Source organism: Magnolia sinica, chromosome 3, assembly GCF_029962835.1.
Source record: "Magnolia sinica isolate HGM2019 chromosome 3, MsV1, whole genome shotgun sequence".
In the NCBI taxonomy this organism is placed as follows: domain Eukaryota; kingdom Viridiplantae; phylum Streptophyta; class Magnoliopsida; order Magnoliales; family Magnoliaceae; genus Magnolia; species Magnolia sinica.
In genome coordinates, this window is record NC_080575.1 from 12,342,132 (window position 1) to 12,361,918 (window position 19,787).

Here is a 19,787-nt window from a genome sequence, read left to right on the forward strand (position 1 = left end):
CCAGACTGTGGGGCCCACCTATATGTATGCTTTATATATCCACACAGTTTATCCATTTTACCAGCTTATTGTATGGCATGGACCCAAAAATGAAGAAGATACAGATATCAGGTGGACCACATAATAGGAATTGAACTCCCACCGTTAAAAGCTTTTTGGGGGACACAAAAGTTTTGGATCAAGCTGATATTTGTGTCTACCCTTCGTCCTGGTCTCTGTGACCTTGTCAACGGATTGGATGGCAAATAAAGATTACGGTGTACCCTAAGACAATTTTAACGGTGGATGTTCAATGGTCACTGTTTCGTGTGCTGTGGTTGACTTGAGATTTTTATCTGTGCGTCCATTCCGTAAAATAAGCTGGAAAAACAGATGGACGGTGTGGATATACAACGCATACAGCGAGGTGGGCCCCACCGTCATGTTCGTACCCACCTCTCGGATGGAGTCGCAGCTAATACACGTCCGCGACAGTACATTTGGAACTTTGTGTACTCGCCACACGTGTGCCACCATGTCATACAGGTATGAGATCTAGTCCATCTGTCAGGTTACTCCGACCTCAAACACGTTTTTTTCAAGAATAAAATCTTGTCCAATCATCACATGGGCCCCATTTTGAAAACCTATTTATGAGTTGGAAATCTTCAGATACAGTTGTTTTTGCTGGCCCACTGGTCAAATGAGCTTTATAAGAATGATCCAGTACTCTCGGAGCACCATGAATTATAACTCTCCTACTTGCATTGGTCCACTTGGACAATCTAATTGATTGATCTGAGCCGTTTATTAAGTCCATAACACATTTCATAGACCACCATGCAAAAAGCACACAGATCAGATGATCTAATCTATCCTTGATTTGGCCTTATTTTCTATAGCCAGGATTTTTCCATGTTATGGATGGGATAGTTATGATTACCTGAAAAAGTGACTTTTTAAGATCATATGCAGCCCATCATATATGGGCCAAAAAAAAAGAAAAAAAGAAAAAAAACCAGACGGATGGAATTGTTGATTGGTCCATTTTTTGTATAATCAATCTTGACTGTCCATGCCAAAAGCCTATGATCAATGGTTAATATTTGTTGGATTTATTTTGTTTGATGTTTGCATGGTGGTCCATGAATCACACTTTGGACCTAATGAACAATCTGAATGAATGAATTGGACCATCTGAGTGTCCCAAAACAACTAGGGTTGTGCTTTGATGATCCAAACAGTTCACATTATGGGCTCCACTGATAGGTGGACAATATCTAAAAAAATCTTCAAGATTAGAAGATCCTGCTAATGGCTACCAGGAGCTTTATATTTAAAGGAAAAGAATTAAATAATCAAAGAATTGAAATATTCTAATCAAAGTGTATTTTTTATATTTATTTTATATAATAAGTATCTCCCATCAACATTTGAAACTTATTGTATAAATGGTCCACAGATCCAAAAACTAAAGCCAGAATTAAAAATAACAATATGAATGCTCACAAATGAGTTGCATATGAACATTTCTAAGCTCACACTAGCAAGAGCTTTGGTAAGTGCACACGTGTATCCTTTGGAGCTCATGCACATGCCACGCATGTGCCAGCATGGCATGATGTCCAATCCATCTATAAGAAAGGATCACTACATTGATGTCCTGGCCCAATGATCAGGGTGATCAATTGGTTAGGTGGGCTACAATTACAAAAAACCAAATGTAGACTTACAAAAAACCAAATGTAGACCTACAAAAGACTTCAAGTGTTTCCAATAGACACCCATATCCATAGCTCAAGCCTCGTTTCAACATTGAGGTCTTGGTATCAGATCCCTAGTGGGGGTGGCTAACAGTGAAGTATGAATTGACAATAGGTGTACTAACAAGCTAACAAAAAAAGAAAAAGAAAAAAAAAAACTGTTTCCAATATTGGAACTCACATGCTCGAGCCTACCAATTTTATTTATGTGAAAACATGTGAAGTTCGGACCAACCCAATGGACAGATTGGATCTCACATTTATATTTCATGTTGGCATTGCTGTTGATATCTTAAATCTTTTAACCAATCGGGTTCGTCCATTCGATGCCATCGAGAGTTGTTCGATACCATCGATAGTCACTCGATGACATCGAAAAAATTCGAAAATTTCGTAATTAGTTGTCGAACACTTTTGGTGTCTTTCTCGATGCCATCGAAAAAAGTTCGATACCATCGAAGTGTCATTGAGAAAAATTGAAAAACCACATTTAATCGCTGGAACGTTTTGATATTTTGTTCAATGACATTGAAGTCCTATCAAATATGTCATCAAACGATCGAGCAGAAATTACGTAGAATTGTGTCAGTGCAGGATTTGTTTAATATTTTGATTGTGATTCAAGACTATATATATGGGTGTAATCAGAAATATAAGGTATATGAGATCTTGCTAATTTGTTCTTAGGATTTCAAAGGTGTATCTTTAATAATTCAAGGCTTGTTTGAATCAGGTAATCAATATCTCATGTAATTTTCTGTTTTCATAATATATATTTGTCGCTTTGTGTTATGGTTTTTTCCTGAAAGAATTTTTTCACATTAAATTTAGAGCCTTTGTAATTAGGCTTGATTGTACTATTGAAATACATTACCCACTCCATCTATGTGTGCTTCCACAATCTCCTAACTGGCACACATGTGGCATATACACAAGTTTTATTCACAGTAAGGCTCTGTAAATGAACTATAAATGAAACATTACATTTATCGAACATTCCCAACCTTTTATTGGACATGTTTGTAAGCTATGGATCCCACACATTTGGCCACATGCGCAAAAATCATGCCAATCACTCAGGCGGGCCATGGCATGGGGAAGAATTTGAGAGGGGACACCCACCAGTGATTTGCGTGTGAGGCCTACTGTGATGTATGCATGCATCCGGTACATTCATCTAACTTATCCACCTCAGGTGAAGGCAAACTGAAAAAATCAGGTCATTTTGAAACTTGGGTAGGCCCCAATGGAAATCAATATTGGGCCCTCTCTTAATTGTTGCTGTTGGTGTAACCCACCTGAGTTTTGGATTGGCCTAACTTTTGGGCTTAATGCCAAATATGTGGGGACACATCTAATGGATGGGTTGGATGTCATGCATATATTGCATGGGCCCCACAACAGCCCACTACCACCACTGGCTTACACGAACCGAGTTAGCTCGATTAGCTTGCTCGACTCGACTCGAAAAAGCTCAATTCTATTTAGTTCGAGGTTGAGTTTGAGCTCAAAAATGAGTTCGAGCCGAGTTAGAGCTGGCTCCAGCTCTACTCGACTCGGATTGAATCCAGCTTGAATCGAACTCGGATCCAACTAGTTTGGTGACTCGGTTACTTTGATATTGATGTTGCTCACCAAGTGTTTGATGAAATGACTCAATGAAGTGTGAGTGGTGGCGTGGCTGGTGGCAAAGAAGGTATGTACATCAAATAAATATCCTTTTTTCTTAGTTTTTATGTTGCTTAGAAGGTGTTTGATGAAATACCTTGAAAACCATTGTTGCTATTTCCCATACAGTGAGATTTTGAAGGTGCAGTCCAAGTGTTTGTCGAAATGCTGCACAGGCGAACTTAGTTCGATCTCAGCTTGAACTCGGCTCGAGCTGGTCCAAGCGGCTGACTGAACCAAGTTGAGCTGGCCAGTCGAGGACCGAGGTCAACTAGTGGCCGAGCCGAGTCGAGCTGAGGCCAGCTTGACTCAGTTGGACTCAATGTACACCCCTATACATGGCCATGCTATTGATTAACTGTTTGTGCCGTGGTAAATGCAAGGTGTACCATGTACTTTGGACGCAGATTAGCTCGACTGTAGCGAGTCTCGCTACTGAAGTGACGTCACCACGTTCTGTGGCCTTCACCATTATGTATGTGTTGTATCCTGGCTATCCATACATTTGGAAAGATATTTAATTTATAGGGTGTGAGCCAAAGAACGAGGCAGATTCAATAGTTAAGTGGACCCTACTACAGAAAATAGTGGGAACAGTGACGCGTACCGCTGAAACCTTTCAAATGCCGACCGTGATGTTTAGTTGAGATCGAACCTGTAAGTTAACACAGACATGGAATACGGGAAAAAACCGAATATCAGCTTAATCGAAAACCTCTGTGGCCTAAAGAAGTTTTTAATGGTAGGCGTTAAATTCCCACTGTTTTCTGCAGTGGGTCAACTTGTGCTTTTGAACTGCCTAATTCTTTGACTCATGCCCTAAAATTATCTCTCCAAATGGATGGACGGCTCGGATACCACAAATACATCATTATGGGGCCACATAAGTTGGTGACGTCACTTGAGTAGCAAGACTCAGCTACTGTCGGGTTCAGTATATAATCCGCATCCCACCCAAGAATGATGTATGTGTTGTATCCACACCGTCCATCCATTTGGAGAGATCATTTTAGGGAATGAACCAAAGAATAAGGCATATCTGAATTTCAAGTGGAACCCACCACAGAAAACAGTGGGGATTGAACGCCTACCATTAAAAAAAATTCTTTTGGCCACATAAGTTTGATTAAGCTGATATTTGTGTTTTCACTTATTCCATGTCTGTGTTAACTTATAAACAGGTTAGATCTCAAATAAACATCATTGTGGGCCCCACGAGGTTTCAACGGTAGGCATCACTCTCCAACTGTTTTCTGTGGTGGGGTCCACTTGAGCTTTGGATATGCCTAATTCTTTGGATCATGACCTAAAATGGTTTCTCCAAGTGGATGGATGGTGTGGATATAACAAATACATCATGGTGGGGCCCAAAGAACGTGGTGACGTCACTTCAGCAGCCAACTCGCTACTGTCGGGTTCAGTAGCTAATTCGCGTCCGCGTCCGTGTACTTTCTTTCTCCAATGCGCGCTCAATCTCCTCCCAAAAAAGTTTTTTTAACGAGGAGAAATGATTAGATACAGCGGCTGTAACACAGTTACGGTACAGCAAACTCTTTTCACACCAGCCTATCATACAATTAGCATATCCTATCTGTACAAGACATGGGTCACGCCATAATAGTCATCTGGTATGAAAATCAGCCCGAACCACTAGTTGGAGGGCCCACACCAGTACACTACATCAAACCGTTGCCCATTGGCCGTCCATTGATATGTACATATACTCCAGCTATACAAGTAGATCGCTCTGATTTTCATTCCTGACGATCATCATGGTGTGGACCACCTTTTGTACGGTTAGGATATTCTACATTTGTCACACTTTGGCGGGATAAATCGGTTGTGTTTATGATCCCTCAAAGCATTATAAATTACAGTGTTCCTCGTTGCACTGGGACATTTGGACAGTCCAATCGATCAATCTGGGCCGTTCATTGGTCCGCTGCACAAATTTAATCGTTCACCATGAAGACCTCACACCGATGATCTTGTTCCATCCATCCAGCATTTTCTTTGATCACCGACTGTTTTGCAAACCATGGACGGTTCAGATTGACGAATGGACTTTTCTGATAATAGCAGGATACCCATTTTGGAGGACATTGATCGAATGGATAAGATCCTCTGCTCAGTATAAACCAGGACCCTCCATCTAGTAGGTCTACTTTGAATAGCAAATAGTTCAAACAGTACAGCAATTGGACCGTCCAAGCCATCCAATCAGTGGCTATCAAACCATCTGCAATGGCTATGATTGTGAAATGGTTGTGGTATTTTGACGAGGTGCTATCCTCAGTAAGGCCCATTACATGGATGGTTCTGCTTTGGAATATCTAGTTCGAGGTCTCTTATCTTTGATTAATGACATTGGAATAGATGGTTATCAGAAAATCTATCAACTGCCAAAAAGAATTTCAAAGTTTTAACGGATATGATTTCCAGTCTTGAAGAATGGTGGGTCATTCTTAAACAGCAGATCCCATAAGATCAACGGTTTAGATCAACGAGCAATGAGCAACAATTTTACAAAATTGGTAGGGGCATCAGGACAGTGTTATAGTTATGATGCCCTAACGTTGAGGTAAAGACTGCATGTTTGTGAGATCCACCCCGTCCATCAGGTGTGCCACCCAACTTTGACCATGCACTCAAAAAACTAGACGGATCCAAATTTCAGATGGGCCACACCACAGTGGAAGTTGTAATCAGGACACCCACCATTAAAACTTCCAAATTATGTCTGGAGTCCACTGTAGCGTCCATATGCCATCTAATCCATTCATCTGACTCTCCCCACCAGGATGCAAAGACACACAAAAAATCATTCCATTCCAAAACTCATGTGGGCCACACCATGTGAATTCAGAGATTTTAGTCATGATTTTACACTATTCCCTGTGGTTTGTCCCACCTGATCTTAACTTCATGATGAAATGGGTTGTTGCACCCAATGGACGGAGCAGATCTTGTTCATGTTCACCCAACATGGCACTAAGCGCAAGTCACGCCCTCCGCACCGGATACTTTTAAGTCATGGTCAATTCAGTGTGGGGCCCACAAGACCAACAGCGTGGACCACTGAACCATGGGGTCCACATGTAGTGTACAAGGGATCATATGGTTCCCTCCTTTTGCCATAGCTTCACAACACACTCATGAAAGCTATGCTATGGCATTCATGACAACCATGCCATGGTGGTCCACGAAAAGGACCCAGCACTAAAAAAGTCATATGATGCCCTTTGGATTTGCTTCATATGGTGGGATCTAATCTTGGCCGCTCATTATTATTATTATTATTATTATTTTCAATATACTCATTTTGTTATCACTGTCCATTTCTCACGAGCTACAGATCAGATGATTCAAAGTGCATATTTTGGACCATCATCAATCCATGGTGGGACTATCAAGTAGATGTCCAAAACTATTATTGGAGAACTGATCAGTGACAAATCTCATGGGAATATTTCAGGAGATTTTCAGTTTTTGGTGATTTCAAATAATTATAAAAATGTATTGATTTAACTCATCCTGCGGGGCTCGCACCATTGTAATCAATGGACAACCGATGATCTAACTCAATAATAGGCATGACCATTGAGTGAGCTGATCGGCCTGATTTTTTTGAAGGGTGATCTTCATGGTGTGGCCAATCATTTTGAGGGTAATGATATTCCATGCAAGTGGCATGTTGGCAGGAAAGATTTTACTGCAACCCAAGATGAGGTAGTGATCAGTTCTTGTTTCTCTTTGCTTGCCATTGATTATATATTTTTGTGGTCATTGATCGAGTGGTTAGGATGACCCAATTGGTGCAAACCTAGCATGGTTGCATATTGTTGGCACTCAATTTATTTTCTGTCATGTGTAGTGTGTGGGGGCATGCTAGAATAGACACAGCGGCTCGATTCAAACTGATCAACTTTGACCCCAAGCACCGAAACATATAGATACATCTAGAGAATCCGAGAAGATTGGTTGCCTACTCAGTCACTTGCAGAATTTTGTAATGACTAGGTGATAATCGGAAGATGGGGTTCTTCCTCCAATAATAGGTTGCGTCTTGCCTTTCACAAGAAATGACTTTTCAGTATATTGGTGCAATCTAACAAAAGGAAAAACTCACAATCGGTCCCTAGGAGCAATTGCAAGAATGTCTCTTGAAAGAATTGCTGATATTGGATAAAGACAAACTCCAACGTATGAGCGTAGACGTGGATTACCTCTAAGGATTGCTTCTACTGCATTATTGCTACTCCTATTAGGTTTGAAAGTTGGGCGGGTTTAACCCGACCAACCTATAACCGACTCGACATTGGGTTGGGCTCGGGCATGATGTATTGGGTTTGGTCTCAGGTTTGGGCTATACAAATACCAACCCGTTAAAACTTGGGTCGGGCTCGAGTTGAGGTCTTAGGTTGTCGGACCCAACCCGAACCTGATCAATCTTTAAGTTACTTATAAATTATAATTGAGTGTGGATCAGTGTGGATTGTCTGTGTTGAAGGCACATGAAATTCTAGCGTTGTCGAGTTTCATCGGGTTTCTTCGGTCCACATCATTTTTGATGACTCAAGCTAACCAGATACGCCCGATTTCTCTCTCCCAAATAGATTGCTTGTTACACAACACAACTTTTAAAGCAGTAGTTGTCCGATATTTTAGCTTGTTTGTTTAGAAAAAAATGAAGTTCTTTACGATAAATAACTACATATATAATTAAGAAAACTATACGTACAAAAAATAAGATGTATATTGAAAATATAATAAACTAATGTAATAACGGAAATATTAGCATGTATCCACCTGACTAAGCCCACTTGGGTTGGGCTTGGGTTGAGAATTCCTAACCCAAGGTTGGGTTGGGTTGGGTTGAGGTATAAGAACCTTGGGTAGGGCTGTACACGGGCCGAACCGAGTCGAACTGGGCTCAACCGGGCCCGGTCACCAGCCAAACCCAGCCCGAACCTGGCCTGGTCATCAGGCCAACATGTCCAGCCTGAACTCGGCCCGGTCAGCAATCGGTTAAGTTCGGGTCAGTTTCAAACCTTATAGTAAGTTCATGGGAAGGGCTTTGACAGGTAATCCGCGTCCCATTAAAGACCCTCGATCAACAGTTTAGATAGTTGAACAATAAACTACAAAAAAATTTAACTAGTCAGGAAATTATAATTCCTTTTTGTATTTGGGTGAATCTAGGCCGTTCAAGTTATACGTCTCATTGTGGACGGTGCATAACTTGAAACATGTCAAACTATCCAGGCTATCTAGTCAGCGGCTATCAAATGAATGGTTAAAATATTTCAATCGTCATACTTAAATGGTTACGACCTTCCAATTTACGTGATATTTGGACTCTGCTCCATCTACAAAGGGACTCACGATTTGGACGACCTGGATTGTTGTAAATCTATGACACCTGTGAGGTGGATGAGTCACTGTCACTTCAAAGATGAGCGGTGTACTATCCCAGAAGTCATGAGAGAGAGAGAGAGAGAGAGAGAGAGAGAGAGAGAGAGAGAGAGAGTTTTAGGGTTTAGGGTCGGGCGGCATTTTCACTTCTCTGTCTCAAATGGTTAGGGGTAAGGATATATATATATATATATATATATATATATATATATATATATATATATATAAACGGCCGAGTCGGGCCGAACTGGGACCTGTTCGAACTCGGCCTGAACTCAGTTTCGATCTGAAGAAAATGGCCCGTCCCAGACCGAACTCAATTCTGGGTCCGGCCGAGTCGAGCTTTTTCGGGCCGAGTCAAGCGAGTTAACCGGGTTAGCCCGGTTCGTGTACAACCCTAACCTTAGGTTGGGCTAGGGGTTGAGCACAAACCCGACCTAACCCGCCCAACTTTTAGCCCTAACTCTTACGATAGACTGAGATAAAGTAAATTGATAGATTTGATTTGGTTTGATTGGTGTGAGATGATTTGTTTTGTTAATTTCTTTCGCTATTTATAAATTTCTTATACTACTCTTCTTCAGACATTTCTCTAATTAATTTGTTAAGTATGGTAGCTGAAGAGTCACCATCTAAATTCTTTTTCTGTGTGCATTCCTCTTTTGACTATTCCTCTTCTGAACGTCTCTCGATCACGTTGCTTTTGGATGCTTATCAATTGCCCGCGTCTTCCCTCTTGATCAACTTTGCAAATCTTGACCGCTCAGCCGTTTTCCATTTTCAGGCGCCTCTTGGCTGCTCGTTCCACTTCTAAACGCCTCTCAATTGCCTCTTTACTCTTGGCTACACCTTGTTAGATGCATCTTGACAACTTGGTTTGCTTTTAAATATCTTTCGGTTGCTCCCTATCCTATCATTATGTCAAATGTGACTTCATAAAAAAGCACTCTACGTATTCTCGAAGATCTTTAACAATTTATATCTTTCACTTATAATAAAACATATCCACCCTTGATTGACTACTTCAGGAATGGTCAGAAGTAAAGTACAACACATACTAATAACAGCATTGTATGAACAGATCAAAATCAAATATTGGCCTGTCCCACTTTAGCACGATGGGAGATTTTTGAGGTGTGGGTCTGGATGGATATGGCCCGGCTAACAACACCAAAGTATACTATACAAAGATGTGTGTCACACTGACACATTATATAATTCCTACTATGCTAATCTCTTCCCAAAAATCTTGGGAAAACCCAACAGTAAACCCATCAAGGCCAATAACCGTTTGTCATAGCTTGAATGCCTACAAAGTGTAGACTGTGGCACTCTACTCACAACAAAACACCCTTTCTAGATGATTCAACCAATAACCCCAACTGTTAGCGTGGCTAAGTAAAGATAAAGAGTCTTATACCTGCTTTAATAGCTCAAACACTTAACAATTTTTAAGGTGACTCCCATATGAGGTGGGCTCACCTATTTATGAGCCGAGGAACATTCTCGCCACCTTACATCAATGGCTAGGATGAAGTCATGTGGCATTCATCTATTATGTGAGAACACTTAAATTCATTCAGATAAATCAAACAATTCACCCAACTCTACTTAAAAAGATCCCATTAGAAAACTCCAGAACATTTCGGAGAGATCTCTATACAACTCTACATACTTTTAGCCTACACTAGAAGTCTATTATATATAAGAAGAGCAAAAAATAGCCAATTATGCACACTAACGACATCAGGCATGTTTCTCGATAGTTGGTTCACTGCAATTATTCCACTTCCTGTTTGGTTTTCCAATTTTTTATGAAATATAAAATAAATGAGTCATCATTATCATTTCCAGGTGTTTGTTTAAATAGGAATTATGACACATAAATCAAAAGTAAAAAACACTTGTAAAGGAAGTAGGTAAAGTAAATTGTAATAATTACATTCTCACATTATAAAACTACCATTTTTATACTGATATATGGGTGAAATAAACAATGCAACAAAGTCATCATTGTAGTCATATGTAAGTGATGTCACCACACAATTACAAGAGTAAATAATTATTACACATTTACAGCTATTTACCATTGTAATTGGAAAACCAAACAGGCCCTAAGTGAAACCATCTCCACTTCTTGGGAGTAGTTCCCTCATGATGCTCCCCTTATATTCCACTATACACACACACACACACACACACACCCTCAAGACCCCTGTCTAGCTGCAAAGGCTAAGATCATCTTTACCTTGGCGTTCCCTGACCATGCATGTAAGCCTCTTTGTTCATGAGATTGCATTTGGTGTTGCCTTCACCCTACTCAAAAAAGTTCATACCTAAGATGATATGTAAGCAATCCAACAAAATGGCAGAGAGACTCGTCTTGCTGATCAACCCACCAATGCATAGCTCTGCATCCTTGGTGACATGTTGGATGCATTTGGCTTTTAAGTTACCTCCTTTTATTATATTAGACTCCACCAATTTTAGACCTGGCCGTTTGAGCTCCTATCCCAGCTAAGTGGCTTTGGCCTCTTTGCCACTTGCCCCCTTGGTGCATTGAGCAGCATGATTGCCCCCATCTTCAGCTCCTCGCCCTCCTCACTGGTTTGGACTGAGTTTCAGGCTGGCCTTTGTGGGTCTTGCTTGATGGTCACTGTTACAGAGAAGGAACCTAAGCCATTGTGAATGGTGCCGCGTACAAGCTGCAGTATGCCTTCACTTCCTCTGCACTTTTTTGCTTGTTTTGGTTGGTATAGTTTGGGATGTGGTGTTGACTCAAATATGATAATGACTTTAACTTGAGAGTCGCCGCTAGACAAATAAAGTTTTAGAATCTACAATGGGCTAGAAACCGCAAAATCGCTTAAGGGTCGAGGAATCTTAAGATTTCCTCACTCAAGTGACTCCCATAGTTGGTCTGTGACCATATAATCCAAGTAAGGGGCTCAGTCACAGAAAATGAAGCGGGCCCGCACTTATATGCGGTCTTTACTTTACAGGATTTATCAATTTTAGGGGGATTTAGTGGAATTTCAGCCTTGTCACATCTAACCTTAGTTCGTAGAATTTATGATCCTGGGTGGGCAAATAAAAATAAAAAGAAGTGTAGATATGAGAGAAGAATTATAGAAATAAATAAAATGGTGAGTATGTTGTTAGTGTTCTTGGAATGTGTGGAGTTGAATTACGAATTGATTTGAGATATAAGAAGGAAATGGGGAGACTAGAAACCCTTTTCTACAAAAGAGATAGCCTAATATCCTCGATTCCAACTCTACTCTTGTCTTTTAGCAGCTTTGATAATAGACGTCTCTTGAGTTGGGCAAAACTTCAGCTCATTGGAGAATCTTTGAATACTCCAGAGCCTCTGGCATCGACTCCACGTGCACCGGTGCCCGCTAAACCCTAAAAAGCCCTTTCTATTGTGTATTTCACGCTCACGACCTCTCCCTTGCTGTTTATTTTTCATCCCTGGAATGGTCGCTATGATGCAGTTTATATAGATGAAAATAGGCGGCTATTGAAGATCGCCTATAGCCTTATAGGCTTCCCTTGTAGTTGCTGTCAGGATAGAATGTCAAACTGCGGAGCCCATGGGAGCATAGCTTCAGAATACCGCATGTCAGTTTTTATTGTTTTTGGGCCCCAACTACTGCATGAATAATTCCAGGATTAAGAAGCTTGTGGCATATGGCTGAGATCTGTCATTTTTGGCTCATTTTTTGGGTCAATTAGAGCTGCTAGTTATATTCGGTAGGTGCGGAGGGTCCAACTGGACCAAACCTGGGCAGGACCCCCTACTGTTGGAGTTGGGGAAATGCACCCTGATTAAGCATGTTTGTGTTTACTTGTTGCGGACCATCGATCGTCTTGGGACCATCGATCATTCCTAGGCCAAGTTATGGGCCCTTGTCAAGACAACTGGGTTTTGTGGCCCTCTCCCTCGTACATTTTCAATTGGCTTGATTTTTGTAAAACTACGGTCAAATTGGCTTAAAACCTTCCGATTGGACGATCTGGTACGCCCGGTACTCCCTTTGATGGCTCAACAGTTCATTTTTATCGAAGCTTGGCTAAAAACCAAAGAGTAGTTTAATCTCATTTTGAGTGGGGTGTCAACAACTATTTTCCCGGTTCTCATGCTTACTTGCTATGGGTTAAGGAGTTGCATTGATCTAACCCGTGACTCACTGCTATACCATTCTTATTCTCATCGAGCTCTGTTGCGAGACATTGAGAGCCTTTCTTTTTAGGAACACCCTTGCCCAATGAGGCCCGTTACAAGTGAAGCAATTGATCTTCATTGCTTGGATATGTCAAAATCATCGTTCTTGTTGGGCCCAATGTTGTAGACTTTCCATAAAGTCAAAGAAAAAGTCCTTTCCAGGCATGTCAGGAATCTTTAACATACAAGTTGAACCTTTGTGTTAACTACTTCAGATCTCGACAACGCTAACTACTTGAATTCTCAATGTAAACTTGTTTTCTATTTTCTCTTTTGAATTCTTCCCAAGTGTTGGTTATGCACGTACCTTCCTTAATGTCTGCATGATGCCTACACCACCATAAGGTTACTGTGTTGGTGAAGTATATTGCCGTTATCCATACCTTCGCCTTCTAGTTTTCCAATGATATGAAAGTATTGTGTCAATTGTCACAGAAAAATTGCCAAATAAGGCATTCCTTGATCCATTCAAGGTCCTAGAGAAAGTTGTTTGTACCATAGGTATTTCCTGTGCAGCTACACTCCCATTGGCCACAACCCCTTTCCATAAGATCTGGCCGCCCTCATTTCTTCAACTTGATCTTGCAACACTTTTCCATAAGATCCAGCCACCCCCATTTCTTCAACTTGATCTTGCAACATGGTTAGGATTTCTAGCATCCTAGCTTGGAAGGCTCCCATTCTTGAAGTGAAGTGTCGGCCAACTTGTTCAGAGCACCTAGCAGTTTTCCGTGGAGTTCCTTGAGCCTCAAATCATTCTTGCCACTCGACAATGGCAAGCTCCCCTCATGCGGGCCATGCCTCCATTGCAGCCACCATGTCCTGAGACTCTCTCCTAAAGCGTTGGAACCGACATCCTTGTTCCTACTTGCTTGCTCGTTATTGGTCTTTCATGGCAATACACTTGTTTGCCATAGCCCTTTTCCATAGGGTAAAAAGGCTTCCAAGGCAATTGTGTTTCTCTTGGCCCAAAAGCTCAAAAATGTTATGAACCCTAAAGGCAAAGAGTCTTCTATTGCTTAAGAGCTCAAACTGTTACAACTTCAAGGTGCACCTCTGAAATGAGAAGGGTTCACCTGTTTATAGGCACATGACATTCATCTAATGGTCAAGAAAACTCTGCAACCCTTCTAGATAATTAAATATAACTCTAGTCACAAGAACCAAGAAGAAAACTTTAGAACATTCCAAAGATCTTTACATAACTCCTCCTACATCTAGCTTACTCTAGAAGTCTCTACACGCTACATACAGGCCATAGTGTACAAGAAGTGAAAAATTAACATCCCCATAATAGCCTCTATGCCAGTGATACTTGTCTCCCTTCAAGTTGCATGCTTTCACAATCGCTTCCTTCCTGTCCATTGCTACACTAACTCACAAAGTGGAGTTATACGCTCTCCTCATTGCATGTGTGGCCCATCTTTTGATGATCCAAACCATTGTATGATATGCCTTGCCAATGTTGGGTTATGCTCTAAAAATTTCTTAGGTTGAAAGATGATAACCCTTTGGCGTTTGGCCTCATCTGTTGAATTTGGACCATCTCTACATTTTTCTCTCAACCATCTATTCTAGGCCACAATAACAAAGGGCTGTGAATGAATCTTGGAAATTTCTGAGCCATTTCCATGTAATGGTCATCGTATCGTCAGCTTCAATCATGGACCATGATGGACACCACATGCATGAAATCCTATTTGTTAACAAACTGCATATTCCACCCAACTGTCTAGAGGATTTGTCCCTTGGCTACTTTCTAGGATGCTTAGGAATATATAACAACACATTCTGAAAGGAAGTATATGATCCTCGAGCCAAGGATGCACATTATACTTACTTTCCTGGTTTGCATAACTGGGCCCATGGTTCAGTGATCCAGACCATACACCTCGTGGGCACCACCACAGATGGATTATGCTCGCAAAAATCTCCTCAATAGAACAATCCTGGCCTTTCAATTTGCACCCTACAAATAGACAGTCGTGAAGAGAAATGCAGCAGTTATCCACATTCAACTGAGAAAAAGGCCAAAGATTGGCAGGTATGGTCTTCAAATCCGCGAAATTTCATGACATGGTCCATCCACAAGAACAGATCAACAGTAAGAATCATAGTTATAAAACTCGCTGACTTGACTAAAAACTTGGCCAAGTGAGCTCTGCTCAGAGAGATTTCAAGTCAAGTCTCTGGGATAATCATACTGGGACTGACTTGGCCTAGACTTGGATAGATGTGTGGAGTCATGACTCGAACCACCTTAAATGGCATGATTTTATTAAAATGAAATAAGTTTGGAGTGAGAATTGAACCCCCACCATCACCAGTCAACAACCTTAACTGGTGAGGTAACACTGTAACAGTATATTTGTTGCCTTGAGTTGCTCATATTCTAATTATTTAAAATATCCATTGGCAATCCTAATATTTTTCAATTTATAATAATTGAATATCAAGTTGAGTCGGGCCAAGTCTTCAAGCCAATCTGACCTAGCTGAACATCAAGTCATCTTGAGTTTTTGAACTGTTGCAAGAATGACTAGACAATGAGTCCCGTTAGCCTAGAGAGACTACATTGTGAAAAATGGAACTTGTTTATTTCATTACCAATCAAGAGAATATATACAAGAGATTGGAGATCTCTAAAGATATAGGGAGATCCTAACAGATACTTGTTAACAAAAGAGGCAATAACCTAATCTACCTAATATACTCTAACATCCCCCTCAAACTCAAGGTGTTGTGAAAGGAGTAACTTGAGTTTGAAAGGCATGATGAACATTTACTAAACACAGAAGCAAGCTGTAAGCGTGTAACTATAGCAGGGACGACCATTGGGCGACGCCATGACGAGTAACTTCAAACAAGCATGTACTTTTGACAACTCCTGGGATGTAAACCAATAGCACCTTAAACAGCTGACGAAAGATCTAACAACACGTCCAGTGGCCAGGATTTCACCCATTAAAACTTTAGGTGGATATATATTTCCAGTGACTGGGAGGTCAACCGTTGCACTTCTAGTAGCTCTAGATGTTTTGTCAGCAAATGAAAAACAGGTCACATCATAACGACGATGGGTAATGGGTAACAGGTAACGAGGTCTAATCCAAATGCTTGGCACAAACACAAGTCTGGTCCAACATGGCCGACACAATAACGAGTCTGGTCCAATATGCCCGACACAAAAATGAGAATAAAACAAAACACATCTTGTCAACATGCCTGATTCAGAGAAGCTATATTGTCAAAGATGTACAGTGGATATGATTGATTTGATCGAGGCCCATGAAGCTAATACATGGAGGTGATGAAGGGAGAGCACATAATATCCCGCAAGGTGGGACATAGTGGTTGATGCTGAAGGGGACATCAGAGGACCTACTCGAGTATACCAGATACGGAGACAACCACCCACATCAGCGTAGCTTTCTTTGTGGATGGGAGACGAGTTCCAGATGGGGCCCGCCAGGTCATTTTGAAGACCCCACATGCATTGGACGTGTATCAGGAAGACCCCACCTTGGGATGATGCATGTGGGCTGCTTAGGAGATAATTTTAGTCATAACATTTCTATTTCGTGTCGATCCGACCGTTGGATCTTGTTGATCAGCCCATCGGGCCACCAAATCTTTTAGATTTGGGCCCATTGGACTCTGAACTTGCTTTCTTTATATTTATATTTTTATTTTTTTGGTTATTTTTTAGAGTTATTTGATGGTTGAAATTGATAATGTATATTTTAGTTTTCTTATTTTGGATAATGGGTCACTTTACTTAAGTGAGTGGCATAATTGTAATTATACTGGATTTAATTCCAAATTTTCAATTATAAAAGCATGAGAGGGGGGGGGTAGAGTTCTAACCCTAGTGGAGATTTGAGAAGAAAAAAAGGAGAGAAGCCCTCTTGTGTGAAGGAATTTTCCTCATTGTTTTTTAGGTTTTTTTTTTTTTTTTTTTAAACCCTCCCTTTCAATTAAGTTGTGGAAGGGTAGAAGCTTGTTTGGTGGTGGATTCCCCAAGGTATTCTTCGTCTTACATCCTTCCTTTTTCTTCGAAAGGTATTATTCTTCTTCTCTTGTCTTCCTCTTTTCTTTTCCATTACAATCTTCTAAACCCTAGATCTTCAATTTCCTATTTTTTCCAATTTCTAAAAACCCTAATCCCAAAATTCCTAATTCCCATAAATCCTATTTTTCCAAATTTCAGATTTTTCCATTCCTAACCCTAATCATAAAACTTACAAATCTGTCCCTTGAGCATGGAACATGCCTATGCTAAATTAGAAGTTCTATCCTTCGATCGGTCCTAGTTTTAATTGATTTATATGATTTCTTACAATGCGGGCATGTGATTTAGGTTAAATTAGATTTTATTTCCTATTGTTTACTCCTAATTACTTGGTAGGTTAGCATCTCTTTGTTAATTGAATTACTTTATGGACTATTTCATAATCTCCACGTTGCATGCTAGCATTTAATCATATGTCCTGCATTAGATGCACTGAACAGCAGATCTTTGGATTTGGACAATAATCAACAACCCATTAAATGTATATGGAAGGTGCTATATGAAGGCCCACTTAGACGAGCTAGCCACGTCAATTGGACCAGCAATTTGATGCATGGTGTGGTCCATGCGAGACAATAACGTGTAGGACTTTAAGCTTGGCAGTGCACCAGCAAAGTGGGCCACACGATTTGCAAATCAGGCCCACACAACCAACGACCTAAAACAAAACAGGTTCTGTCCATGAACACATTGGCATGGCAACAAATCTGGATCTACTCAGACTTGAGGATGGTATGATGGGTCTTGTGTGATGTGATGAAGATACTGCAATGAAGAGAATCCTCAGCATGTAAGAAGCAACATCAACCAAGGTGGGGCCCAATTCTAGGGCAACGGTAGCAGATCTTGGTGAGCCACTATATGAAGAAACCCATAGCTCAGAAGCAAATATGGATCTGGGAGAGTAGATTGTGGGCATAGCAGATTTGGCGGATGCCATGGAGATGTGGTTGTTGGATTTAATGGAAAGGGGTTCGGCGAGTAGTAGGAGCACGACTGCCCGATCTGGTAGAGAGTGGTTGCAATGATAGCGATGGAGGGGGCAGTTCATGGCAGTGGCAACAACGATTGAAGCTGCTTGTGATGGCAGTGGTGACGCCAAGGGCAACGACTAGGCAACAGGGCAAAGGTGGCAATTGTGGCAAGGCGTAGCAATGGTGTCAGGGTGACGAGGCAACGATGTCGCTGCATAAGAGGTGACGAAGTAGTGGCACCAAAGAGAGGGGCGATGGGGCAGGGTTGTCGAGGTGGGGCGACGGAGGTGGTGGTTGTGATGTGGGTTTGAACAGGGAAGGTGTTTCCGAGCGGAATGGGTTCGGTTGACAGGGTGCTGCAAACAGGGTGATGGTGGGTTGGGACGTTAGGAAAAAGGGATGGGATAGGAGTGGAGCAAGGCATACGAGGGGCAATAGGTTCGTGATAGCCCTATTTGCAAGCGTCAAGTGCTGGATTCACAGCTAGTAAGGATCGCAGGGTTGCTGGTGAAGAAGATGGGTGTAGCCGATTGTCAAGAAAATATCAGATATGTAGCCATTGTTTGCAACTGGCGGTGGGGGCGAATCGGCGCCGGAAGGAGGTGGTCACAACAAGCTATAGTTGTAACGACGACAGGGGTATTGGGGTTAGCAGTGGAAGCTAGGGCAGAGCCCCACGGCGAAGATGGTGGCGCGGTGGTGGGTTCGTGGATGGGTTTGCGGCCGTGGAATATGGGCAATGGAAGATGGTGGATGATGGGTTTATGTTGTTGCGATGTGGCAGATGGGGAAGAAGGTGCGGCGGGCTGCTTGTGATGGAGGTGCAACGGTCGACTGCCGATGAGATTCGACGGTGATTATGGTGAAGGCTTTGGAGAAGAAGGCTAGGGTTAGGGTTTGGAAAACCCTTGCTCATATACCATGTTAGCCCAAAGAGACTACATTGTGGAAAATGGAACTAATTTATTTCATTAACAATCAGGAGAATATATAGAAAAGATTGGAGATCTCTAAAGATGTAGGCCTATCCTAACAGATACGAATTAACAAAAGAAGCGGTATCCTAATTTGCCTTATATGCTTTAACAGGTCCCACTAGTACAAACTAGGGCTGTACACGAACCGAGTTAGCTCGGTTACCTCGCTTGACTCGACTTGAAAAAGCTCGTTTCGACTCAGTTTGAAACTGAGTTCGAGTCGAGTCGAGTTGATTTTTTGAGCTTGAAAATTTTTTAAACCAAGTTCGAGCTTGCCCGAGCTCGACTCGACTCGGATCAAACTCCAACTCGAATCGAACTCAGATCGAACCAGTCCAGTGACTCGGTTACTTTGATATTGATGTTGCTCACCAAGTGTTTGATGAAATGACTCAACGAAGTGTTGGCTGGTGGCAAGGAAGGTATGTATATGAAACAAATACCCTTTTTTCTTGATTTTGATGTTGCCTACAAGGTGTTTGATGAAATACCTGTAAACAATTGCTGCTGTTTTACATATAGTAAGAAATTGAAAGTGCACTCCATGTGTTTGTGAAAATGTCGCACAAGCTCGAACTCGGCTCGAACTGGCCTGAGCTGGCTAGTCAGGCTCGAGGACCGAGCCGAGCCGAGTTCTAGCTAGGGTCAGCTAGTGGCTGAGCCGAGTCGAGCTGTGCCAAGCTCGACTCGGTTCGACTTGTGTACACCTCT